The following is a 14954-nucleotide window of genomic DNA, read 5'->3' as shown; positions in this document are numbered from 1 at the left end:
CAGTGGTAACTGCCTTGCCCTGGGCTGAGGAGAGCCTGATCTGCATTTCCCAAGGAGAAATCTTAGGCTGTCTCTAGGCCATTGACAAAATCTGAAATGCAAACATAAAGCTTAATCCTGAATCACAAATCTCTGGAACAAACAGAAAAAGACGTCTCTCTTGCTGAGAGTTCCCTGCTCCCTAGCTGGTGTGGGGCTGGTGCCCACAATATTCCTGTTAATTCCATCTAGAGCAGTGTGAACAAACAGCCTGTAACACAGGGCCATGTGGCTGAATGACATCATCACTGTTTTTTAGAGATTTTATGGTTCAAAAGACCTACGTTGACACTAGGGCTCAATCAGTGGATTGGTAGTTTGATAGCCTAATATCAAAGGGGAGGATAAATTGCACATCCTTGGACATGGCACGAAGGTTTGTGAGCCCTTGAGAACAGAAGATCTGCTGGAAGTGTGCTGGAAAACACTATGCAGCACAGAAAGATCCCAATCTGGATATGGACCTGGCTATTGTGCTTATTTGAAATGGTCTCCTCAACAAATCACTTCTAAATCCACATCTGGCTTTTGTCTTGAAAGGAAATTATTGGTTTTCTGCATAACAGAGTCCAAACAAACTCAAAGTGATACAGTTTTGATGATCAGGAGATAGGGATTTAACAGCAAACCAGATAAGTGACAGTATAGACACAGATCCTTATTATTAATAGAAAATGGTTGTTTATTCAAGATATAAGCATCCTAAAATATTAATTAAAAAAAAAAAGCCAAAACCCCATAATCATGTAGGGCTTTGGTCTAGATGAAATGAAACACATTTTGCCTTTTACAAAACAGCAGGGGCCCTTTATGCCACTGGCAACTGTCAGTCTTCAAGTAATTTCATTATAAGACCTGCAGTACAGTCTTAGAGAAGAGTGAGACTTGACTGTGGAAGAAAAAAAGCCTTCAGTAAAAGGCAGAGTGAGAAGGAGCTTGATTTATGACCCTAATGTAAAAATTCTTTGTGCAGAAGAGATGGTAATGATGCCATTATGTTGGGCAAGCCCAATACAGAAGATTGTTTATGTAGATACAAGTGTTAGGACAGAATGGAAGTCATTTCCCTAGGAAAGAAATCAACAGCCTTAAATGCATATTTTACAGACACCAAAATGTTATTAGACTTCTAAAGTTTGACTTTCCTGTTTTCTTGAGAGGATAATTATATTATTTGTTTGTTTTCTCTGGTACATTTGAATTTTTTTCTGTGTCACTAAAGAATGTCTGTCATTTTTTGCTCCTGGCTGCTCCCGTGGGTGGCCCCTGGTTCATTCCCTCACTGTTCTGGGGCTGTCACTGGTCCCATTATGGGCACCTGGCTCTGCCTGCCTGTCCTTGGCTGGGTTCCTTCTGTGAGGAGTGCCTGTGCTGGGGTCACCTTGGATCCCAGCATGTCTCCCTTGCAAAGCAGCCCTGCTCTCTCTCTTCCCCACATGCCCAGGGTTCAGGGTGTGGAGCATCCTGGTTCTACTCAGCTGCATTTTTTAAGACAGTCTTTAATTCCAACTCAGTTGTTCCATCCATTTGTGTTCCTCCCCAACCTTTCATCACCTGCACGCTTACCAACTTTACAGGTTATTCCCTCAGCTCAGCTGTTAATGAATAATTAAATGCTAATTTTTATTAAACTATTAATTAAAACACTTCAAGGTACCCAGGAGAGTCTCCTAAACAATTACAAGTGGTGTAAGGTTTATAAGATGACAATAGTTGTTATAATGAGCTATTTTTGATTAAAGCTTTCCAGACAATGGTACATCCTCCTAGTATTTTCACCCAACACACATTTATTGCTTTGTATCTGTGGCACTGTTAAAAGCTTGTGCTGTATTTACCAGGATCTATTATAACACAAATTAGAGGCAGATACTCTGATAACTGACTGAGCTGCATCTCTAAGTAATACTGATGTGGTCCAAGTTAGCCTACATCCTTTAGTGGTTGAGTTACCCATACACCATGGCCTGAAATCTCTCTCAGGGATCATATTTTGATCCCTGTTTGAGTTGTTTCTACTGGTTTCAGAGCACCCCCTTCTCATCAGTGACTCAGTGAGCCACAGTCATCACAGTGAGGTGGCAAACTTGTACTCCGTGGGCTCCACCACTGCCCACTGCAGTGGTTTCTCCAAGGCAGGCTGATCTTTTATAATCTGGCACAAAGCTAAGGATAAGAAAATGAGTATTGATAGCTACTTCCCTTTTCTACCTCCCCATATTAAATTTAGGGATAATCTTAGGCTTAATACAAATAAACTGGATGGATTTAATGCTATCAAACCAACAGTGCTAGGTAAAGAAAAAAGAATGTTTCTTTCCTCCTAGAGGAAGGATCACTCTTATACAGTGAAAGATCCAATTATGGCCCAAATGTATGCATCTAGAGACTAACTAATGTGGTTATAATACAAATAAATCATCTGCACTTAAAACGGGAAAATGTTTGTTTTGATGTATTACAGCCACCCTCCAGTAAGTGTCATGCACAGTGGCTTCTGGATTTAGTCAGAAACAACAGCCCAAAGGATTATTGCTGCCCACACAGGAAGTTTTCCAGGCAGGGCAGTGTCAGTGCTTCCATGTGAGTGCAATCAGCAGCAATCCAGCAAGTCAAAACCCAGGAAACTCAAACAGCGGAGGATGAGGACGGATGGGCTGCCTGAAACCTAATTGCTGTGAGGCAAGAAAAACAGCAGGACTGGGAGGACAGAGGATGCAAGGTGATGCTGAAGTCATGTTCTGCTGCTGGCCATAAGAATGATTCACTGAACAGCGTGTCCTCTGTCAGAGGGAGGGAACAATAAGCAGGAGCATTGGCATTCCAGTCCATGAAAAGACCCAAGCCAACTGTCCTGCTCTGCTCACTCAGCTGCTGCAGGAAACAACTACAGACAGCTCTAGGAAGAAAGGAAAAGGAATGAAACTTGACTGAAATGAACTTCTACTTCCAGTGCTGTGAAAAAGGGGGAAGGGGATTCTGACTGTTATTTTGCCTGTAATTTTATTGCAGACACGACTGTGTTGCAGGTACAGTAATTTAATACTCTCAGATTCTATTTCGAAGGCCAAAATGTTCTAACATTGTCATATTTTTGACTGTGACAGCAGCAAAGTTTGGAAGTTCTTCTCAAGTCAGGAAAAGCTGCCAAATGAAACCACACTTCAATAGGTATAAAGTAACCTCTGGCTGAATTCCACCAAATTGTAATCCCCTCGCATTACTGCAGAAGCATTTCTGGGTGAGGTAGCCAGTTCCAACCTTTCTCACCCAGGTCAAAGATCTATGTACCAGATCAGATATTTTTGTGATTCCTAGTTTTAATTTCTGCTTTCCTTTCCTCTTTCTCCAGCAGGTCATCGTCCCAATGTTGCTTCACAGTTCACCACAACTTTTTGTTCATTCACATGGGTTTTGTATTGGCCTCCATGGAACTGTTCTGTGTGTTTGTGTACATATGTAGGCACAGACACCTACTTATTTATGCAAGTAGGCAGCTAAATCACCTTGGCCCCTCTTTGCACCTCACAGACAGCTCAATAGCAGGATTGCCACTTTGCAATCCAATATTCCCTGTGGCACAGAATGACTTTAACAGTTAGGCACTTAGGGCACAACTGCTGTGTTTGTGTATGAGCCAGCTGACTGGCTGATTCTTTTTGGAGGTTTTCACCATAAGACCATTCTACTTTCCACAATCATCACAAATCCAGTTCAGTCAAAGCCTGTAAAGGTAACACTGCCATTTAACATACTGGTGTAATGGTTTCTTACAAAATACAATGAATTAGGTAAGATTAGGTAAGATTCTAGGAACAAATAAGAAGAAAAAAAAAAAACTTAGGCAGCCATTTTTTCACTTTGATAAGCCTTGTCTTAAATTTGGGGCTGCACGCCACTTAAAACTTTCAAAGCTCATCTTGCATTTTGACAAGAAGAAACAATACTAAAACATAGTCAACAAGGGTACTTTTCTCATATACTGATAGAGCTTTTCCAATCCTCCCATATTTCAGAGGAGCCAATGATGTGGGAGTCCTTAGGTTGGACTTTTCGTAGTGCTGAGCTGATGCTTCATGGCAGAGCAAGCCTATTTAAAACTAACCAACCTGCTTTTAATTTTGGGCCTTTGACCTCTCCCCTACAGCAAACCTGCAAATGCACACACAGGGATGCACAGCTGTAGGAGGCAAAAACCCAGTTTGGTAACTCTTCCATTTCCAAGCAAGCTTCCCTAATGACCATGTGACACATTCCTACTGCAGGCAAGGCAAACTCAGAAGTGTTTAGTCAATTCTTAGGATGTCTAGACCTGCATATTTTACTGTACTCCCATGTGCTTTTCTTCCTCCAGAAACTGCAGAACTGAGGACCTAAAGACAATGTGGACGAAATTCCATTCTCCAATTCCATTCTCTTAGGCCAGCATTAATTTGTAAGATGAACCATCTTACATCTGAAAATAACACTTGAAATTCGATATATATATAACATACACTCCCAACATCTCTTGAAATGTGCTGTGGTTTTAATTAAAATGTGAATTATATAGGCAGAAGGACTTGTTTCTCTGCCAAGAGAAAATCTCCAACCACGGACATCAAATGTCCATGAAAAAAATACTTAGGTTTTACATGCATTGAAACTTCCCTAACTTTATTACATTTGGAAATGTAATGTAATAGCAGAGGGCAACATTATGTCTGACATGTATAATTAGTTTACAAAAAAATACAACCAGGGACACATTTTTGATAGGAACGCTTTTTTTCTTTTTTTCATGCAATAGTTGCAGGATAATGGATCACATTGATCCTTTTTGCTAAATGGTATGACAGAGAAAATGAGCATTTGTATAGAAATGCCATAACAGTTTGAAGCTTGAATTAGGGAGTCTGTAACCTTTGCCTGTGCTCATAAATTACCCTGCAGATGAGAATGTGACATTAAAAAACAAGAGAAAGACATCCAAAGCCAAGAGATGCAACCCATCACATACTGAAATGCTTTATGTATATGTGTACCCAATGTTAATCACTTCAGATCCTATAGTACAAATTGCCTCCAGCAGTTTCTAAAGTTATATCACAGGTTAAATGGACACCCACAGATAGAGATTAGTCATTTAAAAGACAAAGGTATAAAAACTGATTTCAACTGTTGAAGCTGTCTTAAAGTCAGTTTTTCATGCATTTTGAAGCTGTGCTTTTTTCCCCCCATTTCTGGGTGAGGGGTTAATAGAAGAGCAAAACACTGAATCTGGCAGCATATAAGGCTTTTTCCCAGTAAATACCTTGGAGAAATTTGGGGCAAAAAGGTGCTACTCTTTCAGATCAAATAAATTCAGTTGTTGCTTTTAACAGCTATGCATAAATAAGTCATTAAAAAATATCTAAATTTTAATCACTTATGCTCTCTCAAACACTAGAACATTGGTATGTCACTCTCAGACGTGGAATTGGCACAAAATGATGTGAGCACCTGAGAAATGTCCTGTAACCCGAGCTCAAAGAGGAACCTTGGTATTGAGAAGTCAGATTCTACATGCAGTGGGTGCCTCTTGCCTGAGTTGAATTCTGTCAGCCCTTTCATTTGCTGCCTGGATGAAAAAAAGAGGCAATTTGGAGCTCTCAGAGAAGGAAGGACGAGGAAGCATGCAAGGAAACTTGCATATTTGCAGGTTCCACTGAGGGCAGTGAGAGCTGTAGAGTCCAAAACTTCTGGGAATAATAATAGTAATTACAATGAAACTCCAAAACAACAGAGGCTTGATTAATCTCCTCTTAAAAAACCAGACTCTTAGATAAATCCTATTTTAGATATTGCATTAACTTCTCACAATGGCTTGGAGGTGATTACCTTTTCCCTTCCTTTAACATTCCAAGTACTTCAGTTTCCACAATCAAAAAGAAGAAACATCCAGATATTTATGACAGGCTTGGTGGAAATCTGGACTTTGCAGAGATCCCACCAAAGAGAGAGGGTGTGAATGGTAATTGTGAAGAGACTGGGGTACCAAGAGGAGTTTACTTACAATACCTAAAAACAACCTGGGGCAAAAGCTGTGCCTTTCCAAGCGTTCAGAAAGTAATAATCCTTGGAGTTACTAATGCTCTGAGCAGTGCTCTGACCAATCACTTAACCCCTGGAAGTCCTATGTGTAGGAGAAAAATGATTCCTAATTCCATATTCCTGTTTCATGCAACACTGCATGAAGTGAAGCATGCAGAGTCAGCACACAGAAGTTTGTATGATCATAAACAAAAATAATTTTTTCAGCCTCTAAGCAAAGTACTTATCTCTTGGGTCAACAGATCTTAGAATTTAGCAGACCAAATTAACCAGCAAATGAATGTTTTATCCCGTTTTTAACACTAACAAGATAAATGATGGATGAACACAAGTTTTTCAAAGATTAATTTAAATACAGATGTAAGGCATAAGCAGGCAGCAGTGCAGAGCAGAAGCTGTGCCAATTGCACGTGATGTCCTGCCTCTCTGACTGCTGAGACTCATTTCCAAGGTAAGGTCCCTAAAATATGTGCCCCACAGCAAATATTGTAAATGTCTCCTCCATTTTCCATTCCCCTGCATTGTTTGTAGTCTTCTGTGGCTCAAAACCTCAACCCAAAAGTCCTGCACTTGGACAGTATCAAGTGTGTGCCTATGCAGGTGAATATGCTCATACATGTATGGGTAGGTAGATCAATACATGATTGACTTCTCAGAAACAAAATCAATGAAGAGCAACACAGTCTACCCTGAGCTAAGTTTTTCCCAAGTCAGACTTGGAAGTTTAGCCCATATTTTACAGCAAAGTTCAGGTCAGTAATTTTTACCAACTATGCAACTGATGCTCTCAAATTCTCTTATTTAATGAGAACAAAACAGTCTTTTCTCCATGTATACATTGTTTTTTTAAAAAAACTAACCTCTCAATTTTATTTTCCTCAGGTAAATATCTGCTGGATTAATATTCCAAGAATAGCTTATAGTAGCAAGCATAAATATCTGTGAAATTATATTACCTAGCAAAGCAAAGACATACAATTTCCTAAAGTTGGTTTTCATAATGTGCAGTCTCATAAAGCATCCAGCCAATACAGGGACAGTATAAAATGAATTTCCTCCCAAACAAAAGACCCCTGTACAAATTGTGTGACCTGTACAAGCGAGAGCATGCTTCTATCCCTGAAAAGGCAAACAAATAATTACAGGGCTAAAAACCACTATTTGATCTGGTTTAGATGATCTCTTGGCAGAATCCACAAGTTAAATTAGGATGAAAACAGAAGACAGTTCACTTGTTAATATCATAAACTAAAAAGATTCAAAGCCTAGCTGGAATCTCAGCTGGGAATGCCAGCATACAAAATCCATCAGCCTCCAGGACTCCGTGTGTGTACCATACACACATCTCTGCTGTATTATCGGCAAAAATTAAAGGAAAAGCAAACTCAAGAGAATGCTGCCACAGGAAATCTCATCTATGTTCAGGTTGGTAAAGCAAGTAAACATGTTCACAAGGCTGGTATGAACTAGGAACGTTTTCATTCCTCAGTCCAACTTTAGGAAAAAGCAGAAACGGAGTCCTTCTCTGTTTCAAACCCCAATATTTCAAGTTCCCCGGCAGCACAAGATCATCTAATTAACAAAAACCAACGGATGACGAAACGAAGCCTGATAAATAATAAATATCTACACATATAAGCACACAGCAAGCAAGAAAAGGAAAAGTTATCCAGATTTACCGTTTTAATTATCCAAGTGGGTGGTTTGTTTGGGTTTGTTTTTTTGTTTTTTTTTTTTTTAGGGAGGGGAAAACGTCGGGAGCTGTTTTCACGAGGATTCGTCCATACGCATCCGCACCGCGGCAGGCGCCGGTCCCGGAGCGCGGAGAGCCAAGCGCTTCCCTCCGCAGCCGGCGCTGCCCCCGCCAAAAATGAAAACGGGAGAAGGCGGGGAGGGGAGGGGAGGGGCAGGGAAGCGGCAGCCGGCGGGGAAAACCCCGGCGCCGCCCCGAGCGCTCCCGGCCCGCCGCTGCGGCTCCGCGCTCCCCGCAACTTGCCGGAGCCGCGGGGCGAGCCGGGGGCGAGCTGGCAGGATGCCCGGCAGGATGGGATGGGATAGGATGCCCGGCGGGATGCCCGGCGGGATGGGGTGGGATAGGATGCCCGGCGGGATGCCCGGCGTGCTCCACCCGCGGCTCCCGGGATGCGCCCACCTGCATCCCCGGTGCGATGCTGACCACGGACCCTGCGCCTGTGCCGCCTCCGGGGCTGGGAGGGGCCACACGAGTCCTCCGGAGTGGGGAGGGGGCCTGGTGTATCTTAAATTGTGGGCAAAGGCTGCTGCCTGGAGCGGGGATGAAGGGGAAGATCTGGTTCAAGCACCCGACTTGGGTGGGATTTGGGATCTTCACAAGTGCATGCTCGTGGGTGAGGCTTTAACCTCCTCCGAAATGTTCCGACTTGTGAGGAAGGGGTGCCGGGGTGTAAAGTGGTGCAGAGGATAAGTATGTGCTCAGTTCTGCAGAGAAACAGCGCAGCTGTCACAGTCGTATATTCGGACCAGCGGGTGTTACCTTGCCGAGGAGCTCAGACACTCCCGGGAATTGTGACCTGCAGTCCCTGGGCTGAGCCCCGGCTCTTCTGCACCCACCAACACTGGCACCTCACTCGGTGCCTTCTCCCTCCCTCTTCTGGGCACTCAGCGATGCGACTCAGCCTCGACAGCTTCCAGTGGCTGTTTCCAGCCCCTCACCTGAGAGGGCTGGGTGCCACACAGGCAACCTGTTTGCAGGCAGTGCTTGGAGCTCCTCTTTGCATGCTGTTCGCAGTTCCCTTCCCTGATGCCAAGTAATCCAGAGTGCTACTCAGTGCCCTTTTCCTTTAGCTCATGATGGTTATTGTTTGCTTGGACCTCTATTTATATGAGTTTTTGTTTCTGAAGCAAACCCTAGATGTTTTTCAGTGAAACCAGCCCCTACATCCCATTGCAAATATTTATTCCACAAAAGCTTAAAAGAGTTGAAAGTACTGTAAGGTAATTTCTGATGTTATTTATTCAGCAAAGCCTTTAAAGACAGAAGTTCTAACAACGACCTGCATCACACAGCCACATTGTAGCCTCATGAGTCCAATTAGATGCAGTTTCCCCGGGTTATTTAGTGCCTGCCAAGTGCTGAACTTCCTGCTTAGGACCTGTCTTCTGCAGGCTTTTAAAGTTCCAGTTTTATATAAGCTGAACGCTGTTTTTGCTTTTGAAGGTTTTGGCACTAGTGAATACTATCTCCTCTCCCAGCTACATGCACCACTGGCTATTGTTTGAATTAATGTATTATACCACAAGTGACCTTAGAAATGGCAGAAATAATAGCAAAACATTCCTGCTCTGTCCATTGCTCCTGACCAGTAAGAGTCAACTGTTTATGATTAATCTCTGCACTGTAGTCTGCATCTAGTGTTAGATTGATGCCATTACACTCAGTCCAGCAGGAATGTGAAAGTGCCTCTCTAGAACTGACAATTTAGTGTATTATTTTTCTGCTGTGTCTGTAAACCTTTCAAATACATTTTCTCCTAGGGAAAACTGCCTGTGTGACATTGATGGTGGCAGAAACTCTCTAGTAATTCCCAAAACAATATGCAAGGGCATTGGATGTCACAGTGAGAGCAAGTAGTCTCTCCATCTCCTTCAAATATCTCCTTAGGACCTCTTGCTTCCTGCGGTGTTTGCTAAGAGTTTGCTCGTTGTTATTTTGTGTGCTGTTTTGGTTTCAAACTGTGGCTCATCCTCAGACTGTGCCCTGCTCAGTGTAGTGACATCTTGTTCATCTGCTGTGCCTCAAGAAATAAGTTTGATGGTAGCAAGGGGCTTTTCTCTTTTGATCTTATCAGGTAGCAATTTAAAGCTTATTTTTCTGAGCCATTTTTTTTGTCATTGTCTTTTACACAGGAATGGTCATGCTGGGGCAGGCAGAAATTCTTTCTGAGTCCATTGTTTTCTCTCAGAGGAGGGCTGGCAGTGGGTACTTAGAAAAAGAGTACAAGACCTGGGCAAAACTGGGAGATCCTGGAACACCTTCTCATCTGGCTGAAGCTTGGGCAGTGAAGGTTTGAAGCACTGCCTGTGCCTTTGTATCTAACCACCCTGAGGGATCCTTTTTTTAAGAGTGTCTACAGGTGGTTTTTTGAACACCTTTCTGCTTTTGGTATCTGCTTTTGGTGTCACTCCAGCAAGGCATTCTATGGTACACATAGCCATGGGGCTTATGGAAAAGTATTTCTTGATTGTTTTAAACTTCTTTCAAAAAAATGCTTCAAACTGAACGTCAAGAAGTGGTGGGAAAGTTTTATTTAGCTTCAGTGATATTTGAACTAGTTTAGATAAAGTTATTTAATCCTCTGCATGAAATTAAAAAGAAAAAAAGCAGAAATGGGTAATTGAATTGGAAATGGCTGCATGCAGGGTTTATTTGGGGAAGAATGTCCACAGATCCTGTGTACTTAAATCTCAAGGTTTTTTGAGACAGTGTTTTTGCCCTGAATTTGCACAACACCTGCTGCATTAAAGTTTTGATCCTGGACTTAGGCTCCAAGACACTATGACACTAAAATGGTAATAGCGGATTGTTTGAATGCTAAATAAAAAGAAAATTAAAAAGTGATATGGTGGCTGGTCTCTGACCTGGTGTGTAAAGCTGGTGTTGGAGAAGAGCAGGGCAGGAAACCCTCATTTTAACACCTTGTTTGAAATTCCAGTATCCAGGTGTGAAGTCCAGGTTGCTTTCCTCTTTCTCAAACTCTGCCTCACATGGTTATGGAGTGGAAGAAGGATGGGAGCTTGCTTGTAAGCCTCCATCACTTGTAAGCTCTCCTTCCTTCTTGACAGAGTAGACTTGATACATCTGAAACTTTTGGGAGCTTCCATCACACTTAAATTCCCCTTGTGCAATACATCAGGTGGATAATTTGTATTTCCTGTACAGCATCCCTTTGCAGGCTCTTTTCCTTTTTGAGATGTTTATTTTCCAGGAATGTTAGGAAGGTTTAGTTGTTTCCTGCTTCTTCATCCTTTCCCACTCACTTACGTGGATCAGGTTGCTGAAGTTTGCTTGCAGACGCCTTTCCTCTCTTCTTGGGTTGTTACTGCAGGTCTGGAGGTTAATCAGATTGGGATGCCAGAGTTTTTTCCCTTCTATTCTTCCTCCTTACCTCTCATATTACCTTCTTCTTACTTCTGCTGATATCAGCTGTAAGAGAGGGACAAAGAAAAGCTTTAGTGAGGTTTTTACAGTTGTGACACCAACTACACCCTCCATCAGATCCTCCCTTGGATGCATTTGCTTTCTGTGGAGTGATGAAGAGGCCCTGAACACATTTGTGTGGCTATAACCAAAGACACCAAACAGAAGATAAAAGTGCTTGAACTGATGTAAGAAATTAATGTGGCAGATACTGCTGTCAGAAAAATGTCCTCCCTCTGGGTTTATGAAAGGCAAGTATAAAAGTTGCTGTTTAGTCTCTAGGGCCACACTGTCTTGTGAAAGAAACTCCTCCTTGGCAGTGGCATTTATTAGGGCAATAACTCAGTATTGCAGGGGATGCACATCCTTTTTGGATTTTTACTGCTGTGCTCTTAGAGGAGATCTAGCTGGCCATTTCCCCCTGCTTTTAAATCCCTCTACTCTTTTGCTTTCTTTCTGAGCATATCTGTCTGTTATGAATATACTGACTGGTTCATGTGGGGTGAAGGGAGACTGAATCAGTGTGACACAGAGATTTGGGGCTGCCTCAGCCCCAGGACAAAACCCCCTCAGAGCAGGGGGTCTCAATGGCTTCGTGGATAGGAAAGATGAAAAGGAGTTGGCTGAACAATGCTTGGCATCAGAGACATCTTTCGTAGCTGGTGCTGAGTCCCAGGATGACCTGGAGCCTGAATCCTCACAGTTCTTGCCTTTTCTACTTTACCATAAATACCTGCACATTTGGGATAAACTATGCCATGCAGATGCCAGGTTAGCTTCAGTTAGATGACAGGGGTTGTGATGTTCTTATTTAAATTATGATGTCTAGAAAGGTGAGAGTTGACTCTGCCTTGCACAGCCATCATGTGCTGTGGTGTGCCCTTAATGAGGGTCAGAGGAGCAGGTCGGGGGAACAGGGACAGACCATCTGCAGTTTGCAATACCAGGTGCTCAGCAACTCAAAATCAGACCATTTGTTTGCATCCTTTAATTAAAACACTCTTCGTTCACTTAAAGGCTGATTATTAAGCGAGAAGGAAGATTGCTGCTTAGGAAAACAGATGATAATTTTTGCTTAATGAAATGTGTATGTGTCATTGCTATCTATCTAAAGAGGGAAAAACGTGAAGATGTTTTCTCTGTAAATAATATTTACACTCCACATATTCTAACCTGCTTTCATCACAGAGGCCAAGGCATTAAGCTCAAGGGTGCCCTCCAGCACATTTAGCAGGGGCTGTGGGGGCAGAGTGTGGTGTGTTACTCTTCTTGAAAGAAAACTGGAGAAGCTAAAGCTGCCTCTTGGAAAAAAGGAAGTGCCACACCTATTATGTCAGATGGTGGGAAAGGAGATGCCCAGCACCTGGTGACTGAAGAAAAAGACTGGAATTTTAAAAAGCATGAATATTGCCTCACAATGGATGGGAAAAGCAGAATGCAGTGAGAAATCATTTAGAAGAAAAGCATGGGTCTTACTGTTACCAGAAAAATTAATTCGAGTTTTCAGAATGTAGAAACTGGATATGACACTCAGCTGAGAGGAGGGACAAGGATGCTCATATCCTAATTTATGATGTCAGCAAGAAGTTTCTTACCTCTTTCTTATATTTAGTAACTTCCATTCCCATTGTCCACTGGGATTTTGGTGTCTTTCTTCATGCCACCATATACCAGAGTGTATATTCATGTACTGGAAAGAACTACAGAAGCCGCCAAAATCCCTGTACTTTCCTCCTTCTTTCAAAAGTGAAGATGTCCTCCATATTTCACATATTTATAAAGTTCAGATTCTATGAAATACAATTATTTATCCAAAGTGATAACTGCTTAGAGGTAGGTGGATATGACAGCCCTGAGTTGACATGGCAGTGATTGGTCAAAGGTTGGACTCAATGACCTTGGAGGTCTTTTCCAACCTTAATGATTCTATGATTTTATGAAATCTATTTTTAATTATAACAAAGAACATAGAAAAACTTTAGATGAGAGCTACTATAAATCTTGATCATTTTCACTGCTCAATTACTGGCTAACTACATTTAACAGATGACTTATTTAGACAGATTGTTGTCTCTGGAAATGCATGCTTTTATCTTCTGAAAATTGTATTTTCCTCTTGGCTGGGTGCTGCTCTTCCGTCAGCTGCTGTGATCACGTTTGCACACACACACAAACACACAGAGCCTGGTATCAAGGCAACATCCAACTGGAAAAGGAGGAGTTTGACCAGCAAAAGGGAAAATTGCTAATTGCAGAGCAAACTGGTGTACAATATCCTGATAGCTACAGTAATAGTGCCCTTACAGCACATCATTAAACATCATAATTAAAATTCTATGATTTGATGTTACAACACTCCTTCCCTTTTGAAAGCTTAGAAGCATTTTGTTGAGTCTCCTGTCTAGAAAACCCAGAACTTCATTCCCTCCAATAAGCTACCAGAATAATTTTGATAAGAAGCACTCTGGTCTTTGCCCAAGAGTGCTGACCAGTTACTGGGCTGATATTGTTCTGATTCAAAATTTACTGAAGATTTACTGAAGTCTGTGGGGCTCAATTGCTTTCACTGAGAATGAAAGTCTTTGTCATATTCAAGATAGTTTTAAAATGAATAAGAACTTGTTGAAGGAATAAATGCCTCCACTTGATGTAAAAAAAAGCGGGTCTAACAATGCAAATGTTAAGAGTACTTAGATCTGTTTTCTTCAGTAAAGAAAAAGTCATCTATATCAGTCATCAGGAATGACAAAGGAGGTTTCTACATAACCTTATTCAAAATGAACCTAGGATCTATGCTGGAGAAGAATCAGAAAAAGACAGTTAAACAGCAGAGGAGTATTAAAGCAGTCTTCCAAGGTGGCTAAATGGTGTGCATGCATTTAGTGCTGTCAAGACTAGGATCCCTTGCTCTAAGCATTTTTAACACTTTTCATGGACATTTGTCATAATTTTGACTGGATGAGACCAACATGAATTTTTGCATAGCTAGATCAGTATTTGCCACTCCTTGCTTCAACCAAGTGCTGACTGCCACAAAGATTGCAGGACTTCTTATTTAAAAAAAATTCTTCTCCCCTTCCCTTACCCTTCTTGATTCGGTATATTATGGGGGTCTGCAGGGGTGGCTTCTGTGCAAAGCTGCCAGAAGCTGCCTCTGTGTCCAACAGAACTAATTTATGCCAGGTGGTTCCAAGACAGACTCACAGCTGGCCAAGGCCAAGCCCCTCAGGGATGGTGGAGCAGCCTTTGGGATTTAAGAAGGAAGAGGAGGAAAACCTGCCCAACAACCTGTGGTTGGAGAGAGAGGTGAGAACGGAAGAAACAGTTCTGCAGACACCCAGGTCAGTGGAAAATGAAGGGCAGGAAGTGCTCCAGGTCCTGGAGTTGAAATTCCCCTGCATCCCATCACAGGGATGCAGAGATGGAGCCCATGGAGGATCCCACACTGGAGCCTGATATTTAAATGTAACTTTGTTAGTGGATCTCTGAAATAAGGCTGTGACCCATGGGGGAATTTGTGGAGAATGTCTCCTGTGGGAGGGACCCCACACTGTGCAGGGGAAGGGTGTGAGGAGCAGCAGAGACAATGTGTGAGGAACTGAACACAGCCCCCACTCCCTCTACCCCTGTGCTGCTGGTGGGGAGGAGGGAGAGAAAATTGAAAGTG

General features: G+C 42.3%; 1 protein-coding gene and 1 long non-coding RNA gene across 3 annotated transcripts in view; one reads left to right on the top strand and one right to left on the bottom strand.

Annotated features, from left to right (window-relative positions):
* Window positions 1-7987, bottom strand: part of HTR1F (5-hydroxytryptamine receptor 1F) — a 102764-nt gene extending 94777 nt beyond the window's left edge. The window contains exon 1 of one of the 2 annotated variants that reach the window (XM_088157900.1): window positions 7791-7987. The gene's annotated coding sequence lies outside the window, so the exon portion shown is untranslated. The remainder of the gene's footprint in view (window positions 1-7790) is intronic. The other variant, XM_088157903.1, reaches the window with a different exon arrangement.
* Window positions 7988-8384: 397 nt separating this feature from the next.
* The window catches only part of LOC148224632 (uncharacterized), a 94530-nt gene continuing 87960 nt past the window's right edge, over window positions 8385-14954 (top strand). The window contains exon 1 of the long non-coding RNA XR_015800490.1: window positions 8385-14593. This is a non-coding gene — a long non-coding RNA (uncharacterized LOC148224632). The remainder of the gene's footprint in view (window positions 14594-14954) is intronic.

Source organism: Sturnus vulgaris, chromosome 2 (genome assembly GCF_052056855.1).
Source record: "Sturnus vulgaris isolate bStuVul1 chromosome 2, bStuVul1.hap1, whole genome shotgun sequence".
Lineage (NCBI taxonomy): Eukaryota > Metazoa > Chordata > Aves > Passeriformes > Sturnidae > Sturnus > Sturnus vulgaris.
Note: the sequence above shows the minus strand (reverse complement) of the source record. Positions and strands in the feature narration are given on the sequence as shown.